The sequence below is a fragment of the Fundulus heteroclitus genome, chromosome 15 (genome assembly GCF_011125445.2).
Source record: "Fundulus heteroclitus isolate FHET01 chromosome 15, MU-UCD_Fhet_4.1, whole genome shotgun sequence".
Taxonomy (NCBI): domain Eukaryota; kingdom Metazoa; phylum Chordata; class Actinopteri; order Cyprinodontiformes; family Fundulidae; genus Fundulus; species Fundulus heteroclitus.
Window position 1 is genome coordinate 21,947,952 of NC_046375.1, and position 16,192 is coordinate 21,964,143.

The following is a 16,192-nucleotide window of genomic DNA, read 5'->3' on the forward strand; positions in this document are numbered from 1 at the left end:
TACTATCCATTAGAAATCTTATCGGGTTAGTCATCAAAACCAGAAGCCATTCCATTCCTAATAGTTGTTGAGATGTAGTTTATGCTTCTGCCCTCAGAGTCTTCAGTCTATTTTGTAAGTAAAGAAAGATCTTGTAAGCTGTTTTAATTAGCTTAAAAATGTTATTTGACAAGTCAGTTGCTACAAAGTACATTTACTTGTAAGGGTCGTATTGACACTTTGATTAAAGTAGAAAGTCATGTATTTTCTTGGCTGTTGTACCACGTAGAGGAAGACTCCTGACTAGCTAATGCTGACAGTCTTGGTAACAAGCTAACAAAACCATTCAAACTATTCTGAAAATAAGAAACATCTGGCTAAAGTTACGTTACTGGCAGAGACAGATGACTACTTGTGTCGATTTTCTTCTGTATGTGCTGAGAACAAAACCATTTTCAAAAATTCCATCCTTGTGCAGTCATTAGGTCAAAAGAACAGCTAAATGTAATACTTGGTGCTCTCTTATGGTTAAAATATCTCAGTTTTACTGGACATCGGGTCAGCCGTTGTCAGTTTAACCATCCTTAAGTCAAGGTGAGTGAGTCGATTCTATAGATTTCCACGAGATTCTGAAATGTTAAGTCATTGTGGGTGATACTTGAGCACTGTTACTCAGTTTGGGATCAATTTGTGTATGCTCAAGTGTCAAATATGTAGAAAGGTCATAATTTGTCATTGAAATGAAAGCCGGATACGTATTAGTGTGATGGTGTATAGTTTTTTTTTTTTGCTTGGTTTATGCATGTGGCCTCACACTGCCTTCGTGTTATATTTGTAAAGCTGCTCTGATCAATAGACAGGTTCTCATCGGTTCATTTCACCACTACGCTCAGCTATACCGCTTTTGCTGAATGTCGGACAGTTTTGAAAGGCAACACAAATAAAAGCCATTTGTCACTGGCGGACCGCATTCCCTCCCTGTTCTCAGTTGCGCTCCCAACTACATACAATAACTCTCCAAGTGTTTACAGCAGCAGTTTAGGTGTGTGTGTGTGTGTGTCTGTGTGTGTGTGCCTCAAAGAGCTAGGTGAGTTGGTCTCATTTCGTTGCATCATTGTTCTTGCTGCACTCCTATTTACACTCTGCTTTTTTCTATTTTGTCCCTCTGCAGTGAAGCTGATAGGCTGTCATCAGCAGCAGGGAGCTAAACTGCTCCGAACTCACCCGAAAGAATATAGCTCCCTGCTGTACAGCACTTAAAGCCCGGTGCTTCATCAGAAACAAGGAGCTTTGGGTGTATCGGCCTGTTTGTGTTCATCTCATATCACAGCTCAATAGAACTGTGTGTCTGACTGGACTTAAACAAGCAGGGAACTAAGAAACGCCTGATAAGACCACATAGTATCTGTTGCCTTCTGGCAGACAACATTTAACTCTCCTTACACACAGGGTTCAGCTCCCTGATCCCTTTCAGCTCATTCCTGGCATCTAGTTCTGTAGTTCTAAGGCGTGGGTTTCCCAACAGAGCAGTCCTGTCCTTCACTCAGTTCAATTGTCACAGTGAGGCTTGTTACTTTTTGTAAGAATGTGGGAGGAAGCAATTTGGCCCTTTGAGCAATAAAAAAAAGATGGAATTACACCAAGTTCATAGCTTACAGCCATTAATATCAATCATTAAAGGCTCTCGGTTGAAGAACCCTCTGGTGTATCTGAGGAGCAGAGCAAAAAGCGGGCGAAAAGGTTCACTTTCCGTCGGACAGCAGCGCATGTTTTCATCAGGTGGAGGCATATTACAAGCAATTACCTCTGAGTTTTATTTCCATCAGGCGCTGATGGCTTTTTACGTCGACATCAATCAGAGTTTAAGACGTACTCACGCCTGGCACCACCTTCTCATAAGTTATCAAAAGCTTTTGACACACCTAAACCGAAAAGTTTTGGTGAAGAACTCGCTGCCATTTGCTAGCCTACAAGTGCTGTGAGATTTTTTTTTTTTTTTCAAATTCCATTTTAGATAAAACACAGTGCATCCACCATGCTGTGTCATTTTCCTCTTTAATCCCAGTATTCATAGGATATGAATAGGAGTTAATACTATGAATACAATATTGTTGTTTTATGTTTCTGTTTAACACCTAACCAGTATGGTGCCTATCTCCAGCTGTCAATGGGCGAGAGGCGGGGTACACCCTGATGCACACCATAATAAAGTAAAATCTAAAATCTGCCACAAATAAAACCTAAACGCAGTGTACTGAACAAGGTTGTGACATATAATTTCTGGATTTAGGATGATAATTTGACTGCTAATAATTTACTTTCAGTTTCAATACTATATAGTTTGATTTTACCCGGACAAAAATTTAATATAAACAAATAGATTTAACAGCAGTTGAATTAACTTTCTTGAAGTGGAGAACAATTGGGCTGAATTTGAATTGGACTTCAGTAGCAGTGATCACCCATGTGTAGGTGGGTTTTCTCCAGATACTTTGGTTTATTTTACCCGCAGTTTAAAACTATAATTGTTCCTAATCCATAGGGGTTCAATATGACATTGTTCCACCCTTTGCAGCTAGAACAGCTTCAACTCTTCTGGGACGGTTGTCCACATGGTTTAGGGGTGTGTTTATGGGAATCTTTGATCATTCTTCCTGAAGTATGTGAGGTCAGACACTGATGTTGGACGAGAAGGCCTGGCTCTCAGTCTCCAATCTAATTCATCCCAAAGGTGTTCTATCGGGTTGAGGTCAGGACTCGGTGCAGGCCAGTCAAGTCCATCCACACCAGACTCTGCAATCCATGTCCCATCCATGTCTTTATGGACCATGCTTTGTGCTCTGGTGCACAGTCATGCAGGAAAAGGAAGGGGCCAGCTCTAAACTGTTCCCACAAAGTTGGGAGCATGGAAATGTCCAAAATGTCTTGGTATGTTGAGGCATTCAGAGTTCCTTTTACTGGAACTAAGGGGCCAAGCCCAGCTCCTGAAAAACAGCCCCACACCATAATCCCCCCTCCACTAAATTTTACACTTGGCACACTGCAGTCAGACAAGTACGTTCTCCTGGAAACAGCCAAACCCAGACTTGTCCATCAGATTTCCAGGTGGAGAAGAGTGATTTGTCACTCCAGAGAACGCGTCTTCACTGCTCTGGAGTCCAGTAGCGGCATGCTTACCACCACTGCATCCGACGCTTTGCATTGCATTTGGTGATGTGTGGCTTGGATGCAGTTGCTCGACCATGGAAATCCATTCCATGAAGTCTGGAGGTGTGTGCAGAAAGTTGTTTTTCAGCATCTGCTGACCCTGCTCCGTACATTTATGTGGCCTACCACTTTGTGGCTGAGTTGCTGTTGTTCTCAAACACTTCCATTTTCTCATGACACGGCTGACAGTTGACTGTGGAATATTTAGGAGCGAGGAGATTTCACATCTGGATTTGTCTCACAGGTGGCATCCTATCACAGTTCCACGCTGGAATTCAATGAGCTCCTGAGGGCGACCCATTCTTTCACAAATGCTTGTAAAAACAGTCTGCATGCCTGGGTGCTTGATTTTAAACACCTGTGGCCATGGAAGTGATGTGAACACCTGATTCCAATAATTTGGATGGATGAGCAAATGCTTTTGGCTATATATATATATATATATATATATATATATATATATATATATATATATATATATATATATATATATATAATGTATATATATATATATATATATATGTATCTATACATATGTATCTATATATATATATGTATGTATGTATGTATGTATGTATAAACTTGGAGCTCTGGAATGCCCTGAAATTTTGCCCAGCTATTATGAAAATTGGCCATTTATTCCCTAGAGATTCATTTTACAGATCTTACATTTTTGTCGGCTAGAAGTAAATCTGTTCATTCCTTCTGTTGTGCTGATTAGAATCCATATACACTTTTCAAACGTGCCAAAATGGACAAATAGATGAAATCTGAGACTGTGTTCCAAAGTGGTGCCGCATTAAGTCCAATGCAGATTTCTACCTTTAATGGAATCAGGACCTTTTTACAGTTTTTGTGGGCTCAGAGATCTGGGTTAAAAAGCCTTTTACAGAAAATTACTTGAAATCACTGGTGGCTACGAAACCTCCCCCAGGCAAGCTTCATTTTCTTCCCCACTTTTTAGGGGTATGAAATGACCATAACTGCAAGAGCCGGATGTAGCAAAGGGACGTAATGACCGGTACCGGAAAAGTCGCATGTCCTTGTACATTTCTGGCAAAAATCTCAGACACTCATTTTGCCCAGAATATCTATCCTTCCCTGCTATCGGAAACACACACACGCGCAATCACAAGCCGAGTATGACTCATGTCCTGATTGTCACCGAGTACAGTGTTTAAAGCTGAGAAAGACCACACGCTCGGTGCTTAATGTTCACCTCCTGCTAATTATCAACCTTTCACTCTGCTTGTCGTTCTCTCTGCCCATGCTGTCTCTTTCAACCACTTTACATCCCACTCCTTTTTTTTTCTCTCTCTCTCTCTCCCTCTCTCTCCGTTCCGTTTTCTCAGGCTCGCTCCTAAATGTCTGCAATTATTGTGTCAGCAGCTTCCTAGTTCATCTTTTAGCCACCACTACCCCACACCACCCCTTTCCCCTCCACAGATGGCTCCTGCAGACTTTCACAGCGGAATGTAATAACTCGTTTTTTTGGAATTCGCTGTCAAAACTTACAGATTTGCCCACGTGCCTTTATTGTTGCCATCCAGGCTAAGGCGCCGACGACTGATGGCTCCCGTTCAATGCTGAGTCTATTCTGAAGCATTGAAGGTGGTCCTTAATCTACTCCTCAGAAGAATTTTCTGAAAGCTTTAAATAGAAGGATTTGATCTGAAAATCACTCTTTGCTGACATTTCAGATTTCCTGGATTGCATTAACTTTGTATAATCTAGAAATCCTGGCACACAGTTAATACAGAACTTTAAAAAACGCGTGGCCTAATAACTCTCTGGTATGCCTCTAATGTTTCGTCACCACAAAAGGCAGTTTCTTTCTTTTATGTTTTACTTGTATTTCCACCAGAGTGGCTCGTCTTGGATTTATTTGAGGAAACACGACACGGAAAAAAAAAAATCCAGCCCTCTAAAGGTCATCATTTATATTCATTATACAATAGCCCACATGAATATGTAATTGTGATTTGCTCAAGGGCTGTTGATTAATTTCACATAACAGCACTTCTACATACAGTGAGTCCTTGTCCTGTTCTATTTAATCTTACTGGAATGTTTTCAGGAAGAATTTTTGTCAAGTGGCAAGGCATAAATTTGACATAACCACATCTGAATTTTCCAACTGATAAAAGAATTATCGTTCTTTGGTAACCCAACGTTTTAGTCAGTTGCTGCTTCTTTGTACAAATTGACATTTTTGGGTATGTTATGCCATTTGAAATTTTGCCATATTTTAGCTTCTAACACTCCCTGGATTAGTAACTCTACAGCATTTATTAAAGCTTTATTTTAAAGCGTCCCTTTGCACACTGGCTGCTTTTTCATTCATTTCTGCTCCTGCCCTTGTAGACCCAGACAGCATATGTTGTGCAAGGTCTTCCCAAAAGGTTAGAGAGGATGAGTGGAGAGATCGTGCCGAATTCTTAACTTTGGCTTTCTTCTTGTTTGTTCTAAAACAGTTTGCTGTGTTACACCCTTGTTTGCATTTTCTATAGATTCAAGTGAAGACGTGAGATCAAATTGTGTCTTTTTGACAAATTTCCTATTACAAAGTGCCAAAAGTGCTGATGTAAAATCAATACTTTGCAAACTTGTCTGTGTTGATAAAGACACTGCTTCTGTTAGGTTTAAACCATTTGATCACAGAATGATTGAGCGATTACAGTAATGTGGCTAACAACAAAACATAAAAAAAAACATTCATGTGAAAATAGCCATGCATTGGACTGAATGTGATTAAAGAAGCAGCTATGGTCTAAAGTAAAAGCAAACATAAAAGCAGTGCCCACGTTCTTACCTTTTAGCATGTCTGAAAATGTTTCATACAAGAGTGTATACGATATTGAAAAAACAAAATCCTATCACGTTTATGAAATATCAATGTACGATCTGCTTCTGTGTCAAGAACAAGTTACTGATTTCATGTCTTGCACTGTTTCCTATCCATATTTATGTATCGCAGAACCCACTGGGGATAGAAGCTTAATGCTCTGTACGCAAGCTATGAATACTCCCATGGAATCAAGCAACTATTAGCCAAATAAATCAGAAAATAGATCGGACTGCTTAGACAAGGAAATCTTCACATGTGCAGACAAAGCTTCTGCATACCGCATCATTAAATTATTTTTTTTCTGGTTATTCCTGCTTCTTATTTAGCACTAAGAAACACATGGGAGGTACGCCACAGTGTAATGTTGGTATTCCACATTGTGAGAAAGCACAAGATATTGCGAGAAACTTTGAAAGTCTTTCAACCTTTACTGAGAAAAGCTAACTGAGTCAGTGGCAGAACAGTAATATTTCTGTTCCCTGGAAGCAAATTGAACCACAGTGTAAATGTGGCTGTCATACCCGCTGCTCAAACAGCAGTAATGTTGCAAATGCAGCCAGGTGACAGCTCTGCACCTAATTTTCAGGCAACCTCTCACTTGTGCTCTCAAAGTTTCGACACCTCGCTTGCTCTCTGAAGTTCCCCCTTCTCGCGCACACAAAGTAGGACACCGATGCCATTTAGATTAGTCTCCCAAGTGACCGATGCTGACATGAATTTGCTGCGTGACAGGGGACCCAATTACAGAGGAGGGCCGAGCATCCACGGGGCCCTCCGTTTCAAATCATCTCCCTAGTGTCAAGCTGGGACTAAGAAAATCTGTAATCGTGGATGTGTTTGTGTTAGTGTGACTGGTAGTGTGTGTCAGTGACTGTGAGTGGGTCCACATGTTCGACGGTAAGGATGGATAAATACTAGGGTCAAGCACATAATTACATCATCGAAGGTAATACAAACTGACTCTTGTCAGTCTGAAGATGCAAGCTGAAAAGCTCACACACACGCACACACACGCACACATATGCATGTTTCTATCTTTGTGACCAAAATGTTGGTCACCCAAAGCTTCATATTAGACTAAAAAAAAACCTCTTGGTCTAAACATAGTAACTTCAAAGCCCATTTTGGCATTTAAAACCCTTTAAACTTGTGAGGTTCTGAAATTGGTATTCATAAACGCAATTAGAAATTCTTATGAAAATTGAACCTTCATATATCATTACTCATCCACATAGATCCAGGCTCATTCCTATACTCGCAGCGACTGTTGAGGACTATTTTATAGACGTGGTTATTGTCTCACAAAATCTTACAAGATAAACAAAGATCTTTCCTGCCATTTTAAATCTGTTATACAAAAGTAAAACTCTTGAAAGGAACTAACCAGGGACCAGGGTTTAGGCATTTAAGACAGAAAAGGTTCATCCAGCTGGCAAAATGGGATATTCCTAAGCAGAGTCTCAATGCATGGTTTCTAAGACATTACAGCTTAAGAAACATACTGCCTCAAATCGCGTGCATGGGGAGAACATGGATAGTACAAGGCATGTTTATTTGGATTTATTTAAAGAGATTTATTTAGAAACATACCAGATGGTAGTAGGCTGATTTATTAGACTTAATAGAGCTTTTCGTGAATGACATCGCGTTTGCTCAGAGACAACTCAAATTGCCCAGACGTTCAGACAAGCATTGTACAAACTAGAATGGCAATATGTGCAATGCCAGTAATTTTGGAAGATGACAATATCCTGGGAGCTTTAGTTCATCATGCTTCCCTTGAGAAACACAGAGTAGAACAGCCAAAATGTTGGTTGAAATGTAGACGCCTCAAAGTGAGTGGAAAGAGAGCAGTATTAGTAGAAACGTGGGAAAGGCTGTTCTCTCCTCTTGCACAATGGATCAAATGTGAAGAAGAAACCTGCTGAATCTGCATAGTTACAGCTAATACAAAGAAAAGAATATATGCTTATTATTTTTCAAATTATATTAGGGCTCATCGCAAAAATAATACACCTAAAAACTGCTTCTTTTCAGAACAGATCTCTTCACTATTTCACTTTTTCAAGTAAACTATATAAGCTTTACAGCTCAACGTTTGTCCAAATCTAAAATGGCTGCGGCGCATGCACACTGTGCTGTTCTACAGCAATTTGATGTAATTCGCGAAACGCCCTATTTAGGTTTGAGTCCACTTCTAAACTAGCTCGCTGCTGAGCTCCTACCTTAGGTTTCCAGGACAACATGCAAAGATTTCTGTATTTTCTGTAATAAACTGGAGGAAATTCTGGCCCATCCACTTAGTATGGACACACTGGAATCTGGTGATGCAATAAGATAAATCTGAGTGTCATCAGCATATTGTAAAAGATGTTGTAATACCCTACAATCTAAGCTGGAAGGAGAATTTAGAGTCTGAAATATGAAGCTCAGATGCAACTATCTGAGCTACAGTTAGGTCAAAATCATTCATACCCTTTTAGATATGAAATTATTTTCATTTAACCAAGACATTTGATTCTGATAGGAACTAAGACAGGCACCTCACAAAAGAAAATAAAACAATGTTAAATTATTAATATGCCATTGTTGGGCAGTATAATTAATCTGTATTTATTTGCATTACAATAAAAAGGCAAAAATCTATGTAGACATTACACCAATCAAACCCTTTGTGTAATTGCTGATCCACTTTTTGTTTGTTTCGTAGATATTCTATCGTTGGTGATAAATTGAATCAGACTGATCATTAGCTTCCCTCACAGGTTCTCTGTCAGATTCAAGGCAGGACTCTGGCTGGGCACTCCAAAACTTTATTACTATCACTCAGACAAAAAATGTTGGTAAAGTTAAAGGTAAAGATTACCTTAAACCTAAATCTGACAGCAATATGAATAATTGGGGGCTTAAGTGCATGTGGCAAAAGTGCTTGTTATTGCCAGTCCATGTATGTTCAGATTTGTTTTTCCTCAACTGAACAAAAAAATTATATTTTTTTACAGCATATAAATCAACTTTGTTTTATACAAACAATTTTCTCCTATGTCAACCTTTTATTCGGGGGAACAATCATGGAAACATTTTCTTTTGACATAATTTATAAGCTATAGCCCCACTTTTCTTATTAACTTATCAGATGATCACCATAGAACATTTTGGACTGACCCTAAGGAATTTAGTTTAACCATATGATCCTTTCCTAATGTCTGTATTTCTCCATGTCTTTCCTCTGGTCGACTTCTGTCTTGACTAAATCCAGCTCAGCAGATTGATCAGCAGGCCTTAAAAAAAGACATACCACTTCCTGTGGTGGCATAATCGATTGTAATCAATCCTCCTCAGCAATCACTGTGGTGCATTCTGCGGATCAGGATTTAGACTGCATTGTGTTCGGGTAAATTGAATATGTGTCGTGACCGTTTCTGTCCATGCATCTTTGTTTATGCATGCTTGCTTTTGTGCAGCACTGTTTGCATTTCTCCTTTTTTTTTTTTCTTCTTTTACCCTCTTTTGCTCTGCACTGTGCCTGACCGCATTAGCAGCTGTGCCGTCTCTGTTTTATCCTGGGCTATTTTCAAACCTTGTTCACTTCACCGGGCACCTTCTCCTCTGCCCCACTTCTTGAAATGCCTATGCGGCAACGTGAACCCCACGCGGAGGCATGCACCATTTGTTTTCCCTCTCGAGTGCCCTTGCTTTGGTGAATCGGACCCCCCTTCTCGCTGAAATGTCTGCCGCGATAGAAATGTCTCCCATCAGCGGGGTAATGCTTTTGAAAGGCCTTGCGTGTGTATTAGAGGGCGGGCTCGGTGAACACACTGGGATGTCATGTGTAACGTCCTAGCATGAGACAGAGCACTTGCCGAGTGCCGGCGAATCCTCTCCTGCCTTTCTTTTTTTTTCTCTCGCTGATCGCAGAGCTGATTCACCTGAACCAGGATGGATGTTTGTTTCAAATGAGTGTTTTACAGAGACAGCACTGCCGATGACTTTGCTCGGTATGTTAATGACGACGATGGCGGTGGTCTCTTTGAAATTGGTAGCATCATGAATATGAGACTTGCCTTAGGCCTTTGCGAGCTCATTCCTCTTTCTCTGTTCTGCATACATGTGCATAAGAGGGCTGTGTACGCTTTTCCTTACTAATTGCAAATCTGTCATATTAACCTCCAATACTCCTACTACACTGTCACAAGCATCTGCTTCCCACCCTGTCTTTTTTTTTTTTCTCCACCCTCTTAAATTTCACTGGCACAGTACATGCAAGAGCTTTCAAACGACTTGAACCTTTTTTGCATGTTGTAACATTACAGCTACGAACTGGAATATATTCTTCTGGAATGTCAGGTCATAGACCAGCATGACGTGGCTCGATTCCTTAGGAAAAGGAAGATGATAGATGTTTTTCTTAGTTGCTTTTTGATAGAGTGTCAATGGTGTTGTCATGCTGAGTCAGTTTTCTATAGATCAAATTTTCATACTTCTTTGCAAAATAACCAAAGCTCAGCCAGACGGAGGAGAGCTGAGCTCTTTTGGGCGTTTTTGCTCTGTCGGATGATGAACCTCCACTCAGAATTTGAGTCTTTGCAGCCTCTAATTAGTTTTCTTACAGGATTCTCCTGTATTAGCCTCCGTCCATCTTGCCATCTACTCAAACCATCTTCTCTGTCCCTGAGAAGCTACCTCAAAGCATGACATGCCCACCAACATGTATTCGCCATGGGAGAGGTGTGTTCAGCGTTTTCTCAGCAACTAATAGCTGTTAACAGATTCTCCCAACTGGGCTGTGCATCTCTCCAGCTCCTGCAGGACTACCACGGGCCTCTAGGCTGCTTCACTGATTAGTATGATCCATGCTAGGTCTGTCAGTTAGAGGCAAAGGGTGGCACCTTCATTTCTTGAGGGTCGATGTGCATGTTTTAGATGTGTCCCTCCTGCACTTGCTATTCATCATATTATCTCCTTCGCCTCTCACTGTGCTCTGCATGAGGATGTTAATGACTCGGTCAATTAACTTCAAAGTGTTTAAGCAAGGAAACATAAAAAAAAAAACTTGTACAATGGTGCCCCTCAAGAAAGGAAGTTGCCTACCTCCTACAGACATTAACAGTATGGTCAAGATAATGTTTTTTACTAGTCAAGCAACCAATTGTAACTCTAGATTAGGGGTCACCTACATGGTGCCCGTAGGTACCAGGTAGCCCTTGAGCCTGTTCTGAAAATGCCACAACCATCCAGTGAGCTGCATCTAATGTCATTTTACTTTGTAGCTCTTCCTTTTTAATCGCACTTGCATTTGAATAGATTTAAAAATTACATTATCTAGATGAATCATTAAGTGTGTTTATTTTACATTGAGTTAAAAGGAACAAACATTTCATCCTGAACGCACCTTCTTCACGGTGGAATACTTTGGCTGCAACATCATGGTCCCTCGTTAACTGGAGCAGCTCATCTTTATTTTATGTGCATGGCCATGTGTTGATAGATATGTTATATGCTTACATTTTGGGATGCTGTTATGTTGTCTTTGCAACTTGCTTGCAAATGGTTGCATTGGATTTTATTTAGGAGTATCAAAATAAACGGAACAGACTAAGACTTTTATTTCCACAAAAAGCCATGTATTTTTATTCAGCTTTGCTATTATGCACCTTGTGTTGCTCTATGAAATAAAGAGGTATACAATTTTGGGGTTTTTTTGCAAGTAGAGTCAGCATTCACTGTGTTGAACAACAGAAGAAATGACTGTTCAGAATTACTCCAAATGAACAAATATCAATTAAAACAGAGAACACAAAGGTAGGTGTGTGTCTGAGCCGCCAGGTTCAGACGGCGCTGTCCTGAAAAGCCGACCTCTGATCCGACGTCGAATGTGAGTCTTTAACAAGAGAGCGGTCCACAGCCTGGTTTTGACCCTTACACCTGCAGGGCGGTCACCTCAGGGACCCCCGCGAGAGGTAGGCAGCTTCTACAGTGATCTATTGCCTCGGTGCATGGCTCAGCATCAAGGGAAGGAGGGAGGTCAGGGCTTAAAAGGGAGAGCAGGTCCTCTTTTAGTGAGAGGAACAAAAAAGGGAGCCAGAGAAAGAGAGAGAGAAGGCAGGATGAGTGTGTCAAAATTAGTCTGGCTCACCTGGAGAAAACAGCAGCATGTTTTGCTAATGCGTTGCTCATTTGAAGCCCCGGGAGGGGGAGGAGGGGGGGGGGGGGGGCGCTAATAAAGCTGAAGGAACTGGAGAAGACTTCTTACTGACCAAATAGGAGATAGGGGTTCTTTAAATTGACTTCCTAAAAGCTATTTGGTTGAGTTACGATACTTTCTTTTAAATTTCAGATGAACTCCTTAATACAGACCTGAGTTGCGTTTCACATCTTAAAAAAAAAAAAAACATGCATCCACTATTCCACTCTTAAACACTTATACATTGGAGCTTTTCTCTAATTAATCTCCAAATTAATCTTGGTTCAGATCCCCACATGCTTATATTTTAGAAGGAAAGAAACCGTCCCAGAATCATGACTGGCTTAATGTTCCACTTAAAACACGAGCCGTCAAACCTAAGACGAGATAATTATTCAATGACCTGGAGGGGAAAGCCATCCGTAATCCTATCTAGGGCCATGCATCACTTTATGCTGCCTTTGTGGTAGTGCCGGTCTGTTTAACTTGGTCTAATTCTTCAGAGATGCAAAGTGAAAGTGATTAGGTTTCCCTCGAGACATTGTTTTTTTTTTTTTTTTCCCCCCCGTCTCTCGTTTGCAAAGATTCGAGCCCTCCAGCTTTCTCTGCATGTTTTTTTTTTTTTTTTTTTTTTTTTTTAACATTGACATCTCTCTGCATGCTCTGGCGCCCTCCGAATCTGAGAAAGAATAAATGATAAGGTGGTGATTTTATCACTTTATCCAGGTTTTAAATCACTGTTTGTTATAGGCGTCGACACGCGCTTGCTAATTATCACGCGCTATGTATCGTGTGTTAGAAGTGTATTCTGCTTTTGCACGCGTGCTCCATAATTACTCACTAATAAAATTCAATGCAAATGTTGGTCCGTTACCTGTTTGTGTATGTGGCCAAGCGTTTCCGTAAATCCATGGCGGGAGATCGATGTTTTATCACCTCTGTATCATTATCTCTCTGCTGTAAGTAAGCTGATGCATGTTTGGGGGTGATATTGCTTGTCAGTGTTCCATTGATTTGTTCAGCTCAGGCTCCGGAGGAGAAGGATCCAGGATGGCAGCTATTAGCAATGATTCCTCTCATTTAATAATGACAGAAAGCCCAAAAGAAGACCTGGTGCCATAATGACGATGATATACAACCAGCTGGGGGGCAGAGCGTGATCAGACAATAGGAATGATGCAATCAGGGCTGATGAGGTACCCTGAAATGTGTCAAAAGTCAGACTTAATGGCCTTATAATTCTTCTAAAGCTTAGTTTTGTACATCCTTTTAGGAGTGAGGAAAGCAGAGAAGAGTTATATATCCAGTTCAAAGTGTAAGTGGTTGGGTTTTTCAAATCATTTTTTATATTGGGAAAAAGTCCAGTATGTGTCCTCTATCTTGTCCACTTTAGCACACTAAAACTCAGCAGAAGATTTGTGTTCCAGAATAGATCATTTCCATTCCTGATGAAAGAGTATGTGGGGGGGGGGGGGGGGGGGGGTCTCCTGAGGCTGCAGTCATAGCAACTTAACTCACAAAACTTTGCACACGCAGCAGCAAAGACTTTTTATTTTTAAGCAGAGATGCTAAGACAACGCTGTTTGCCATAAAGCTCTTATAGAAGAGGCCAGATGGGAAAAGATTATGCACCTCAATCTTATCCACACTTTCAGTGGAAATATTTATATACAAGCCAGGGTCACTGCTGCATAATGGCTGAATGCTACAGGAAGTTAGAAAAGTAGCTGTTTAAACACTTTTCTTAAGCAATGATGGCTAGTTATTTTAGTCTACTCATCATTTGTCAGACGTTGATTTCATTTGACAGATTATTAGTCACAATTTCTCCTCAAAATCATTTTCTAAAGGTAGAAGGTAGTCTATCTGTCCAAGCGTTGTTCCTAAATACTTGATTGACCAGAAGAGATCAGGTCTGTTGGCGCTGGTAGAAGATTGGCTCTCAGGGCTGCCGTCGTAGCAAATGAACTCCACTGAAACAAAACCGCATGCAAAGCAGCAAAATGTTTTCTCTCTTTCTTGCCATGTTTACTTTTAACTGCAGAGACATCGACACAAATCTGGTTTGCTGCGGTCTCATTACATTGTAGGCTGGATGGTAAAAGATAATCAAGCTTGATACAAATATCCAGAGGGTGGATACCACAGGAAGCGTGAAAAAGTAAAAGCCGCAACATCCTCTGCCAGAAGCAAGAAATTTGTCCTCGCTTCCTAAGCAAGCGAAGTCATTTAGTTCTCGCAGTCCTGCTTTTGGGATTTTTCGCTGCTGGTTCCCACCTCAACGTCTGAACAGAACTTTTTCCGAACATGCTAGGTACCTACCTGTACGTTGCTGCTCCCATACCTTCATCTCGCTGCCTGTCCTGTGCTCGCGTTCGGCTCCGTCTCTGCCCCTCACCATCCATCCATCTTCAGCGATTACAAATAACAACAAGGTTGATTTTATCATCCTCTCTTCCAGCCGTATCTGCCATTGTTGGGTCATCTGTATAATTTCCACAGTCTTTCTTTCTGTTCTCAGAATTTTTGTAGCAAAATCAAAACTCCCTTCAGCATTGCTGTAATTGTTGAGGCATTTCATGTCATTGCCTTATTGGGGAGGGGGGTGATTATTTTAGTGAGTCTGTTCAGTAGTTTTCAAAACTGTAATTGGTATTGCTTTAGTTTTAGGGGCTTATAGATTCTTATTTTTTTTCATACATAGAACAATTCCCTTCGGTGTTGCTGCTGGCCTCTTGGCAGCCTCCATGCCCTGTTTCAGTGTTGTCTTTTTATCAATTTTAGAGAAAGGCCAGGTTTTTTATGTCACTGCTGATCCATATTTCCTTCTGTTACTGGTAACTGCCTTTCCTGTGCGATGGCATGCACCATATAATGCCAAGGATTCTTTGTCACCTATCTGTAAACGCTGGCTTTTTCTAAAGGATGCAAATGAGTATATTTGAGCAAGATTCTGCAAGTAGGGCTCCAGTTTAACTTAATTTCAGATTAATCGATATTTAGAGCCTCACTTTTTAGAGCCACTGTCTGTAGGAGGTATTACGTTTTCAAAACGGTTGTTATGAGTGTGTTTTACAGATCATTTTTATTTGTAAAATTCAGATACCTGTCCAGTCTGTGTTCCTACACACTTCCTTTAGCGTAACAAAACGTGCGGCAGGATTTGTGTGACATAATAGATCCTATTTATTAGCTTTGGAAGCAGGGCAGCTTCTTGGGCTGCAGTCATTGCATAGATGCTAAAAAAATGTTGACAGGAAGACTGTTCAGGAGGAAGGCAGATTAAAAAAAAAGATAGTCAATGACATTTTGACTAAATATAGCTGTTTACTTACAAGCCAGAGATGGCCCTGCTGCACAGCTGGGTGCCATGGGTAGTTAGAAAAGTACCAGTTTAAAACTTACATGAATGGTTCATGTTTATGTATCTATTTGTCCCATGTGGCTACCATATCATTAAATAATTACTGTAGGGATTAATCACTGACAGATGTATACAGAAAGAATCCTTACATTTCTTTGAAGAATACCACACTCGGTATTTCAAGGGTGAGAGTTAGCTTTTAAGTTCCTGCACAAAGCACAAGATTGACATTGCAATTACACACCCCTGCAATCATGTAGAAATAACCTCCTCAGCCGAGGTGTTTAGGCCTTCTACCTTGTAAACTGGTGGATCCCTCATCTTCCCCCCGCCGATTTGTTTGTCTTCTGACATTTTCAGCAGGTTAGCTTGATTTGGCAATGAGCGACTGACAGCCTATCCTTCAGATTTCTAGATAGCGCCTCGCAAAGGCTTCCCGCGTTTCAATAATCGCTTATTATTTCATTCCCGACTATGGCAACCGGAGCTAAAAATACACTCCCGGTTGATGGTGTAAGTCGCCCTTCCAATGCAGTCACTCTGTGAATAGCATGAAAAAAGTGATGATTTAGTATCTCCTTTGGCAGTGCTGCAACCTAAGCTTCTCTAA

At 40.7% G+C, this 16,192-nt stretch overlaps 1 protein-coding gene across 1 annotated transcript in view; it reads left to right on the forward strand.

The window, feature by feature from the left end:
• Positions 1-16,192, forward strand: part of LOC105930625 (neurexin-3b) — a gene marked incomplete in the record, with an annotated part of 460,536 nt that overhangs the window by 217,427 nt on the left and 226,917 nt on the right.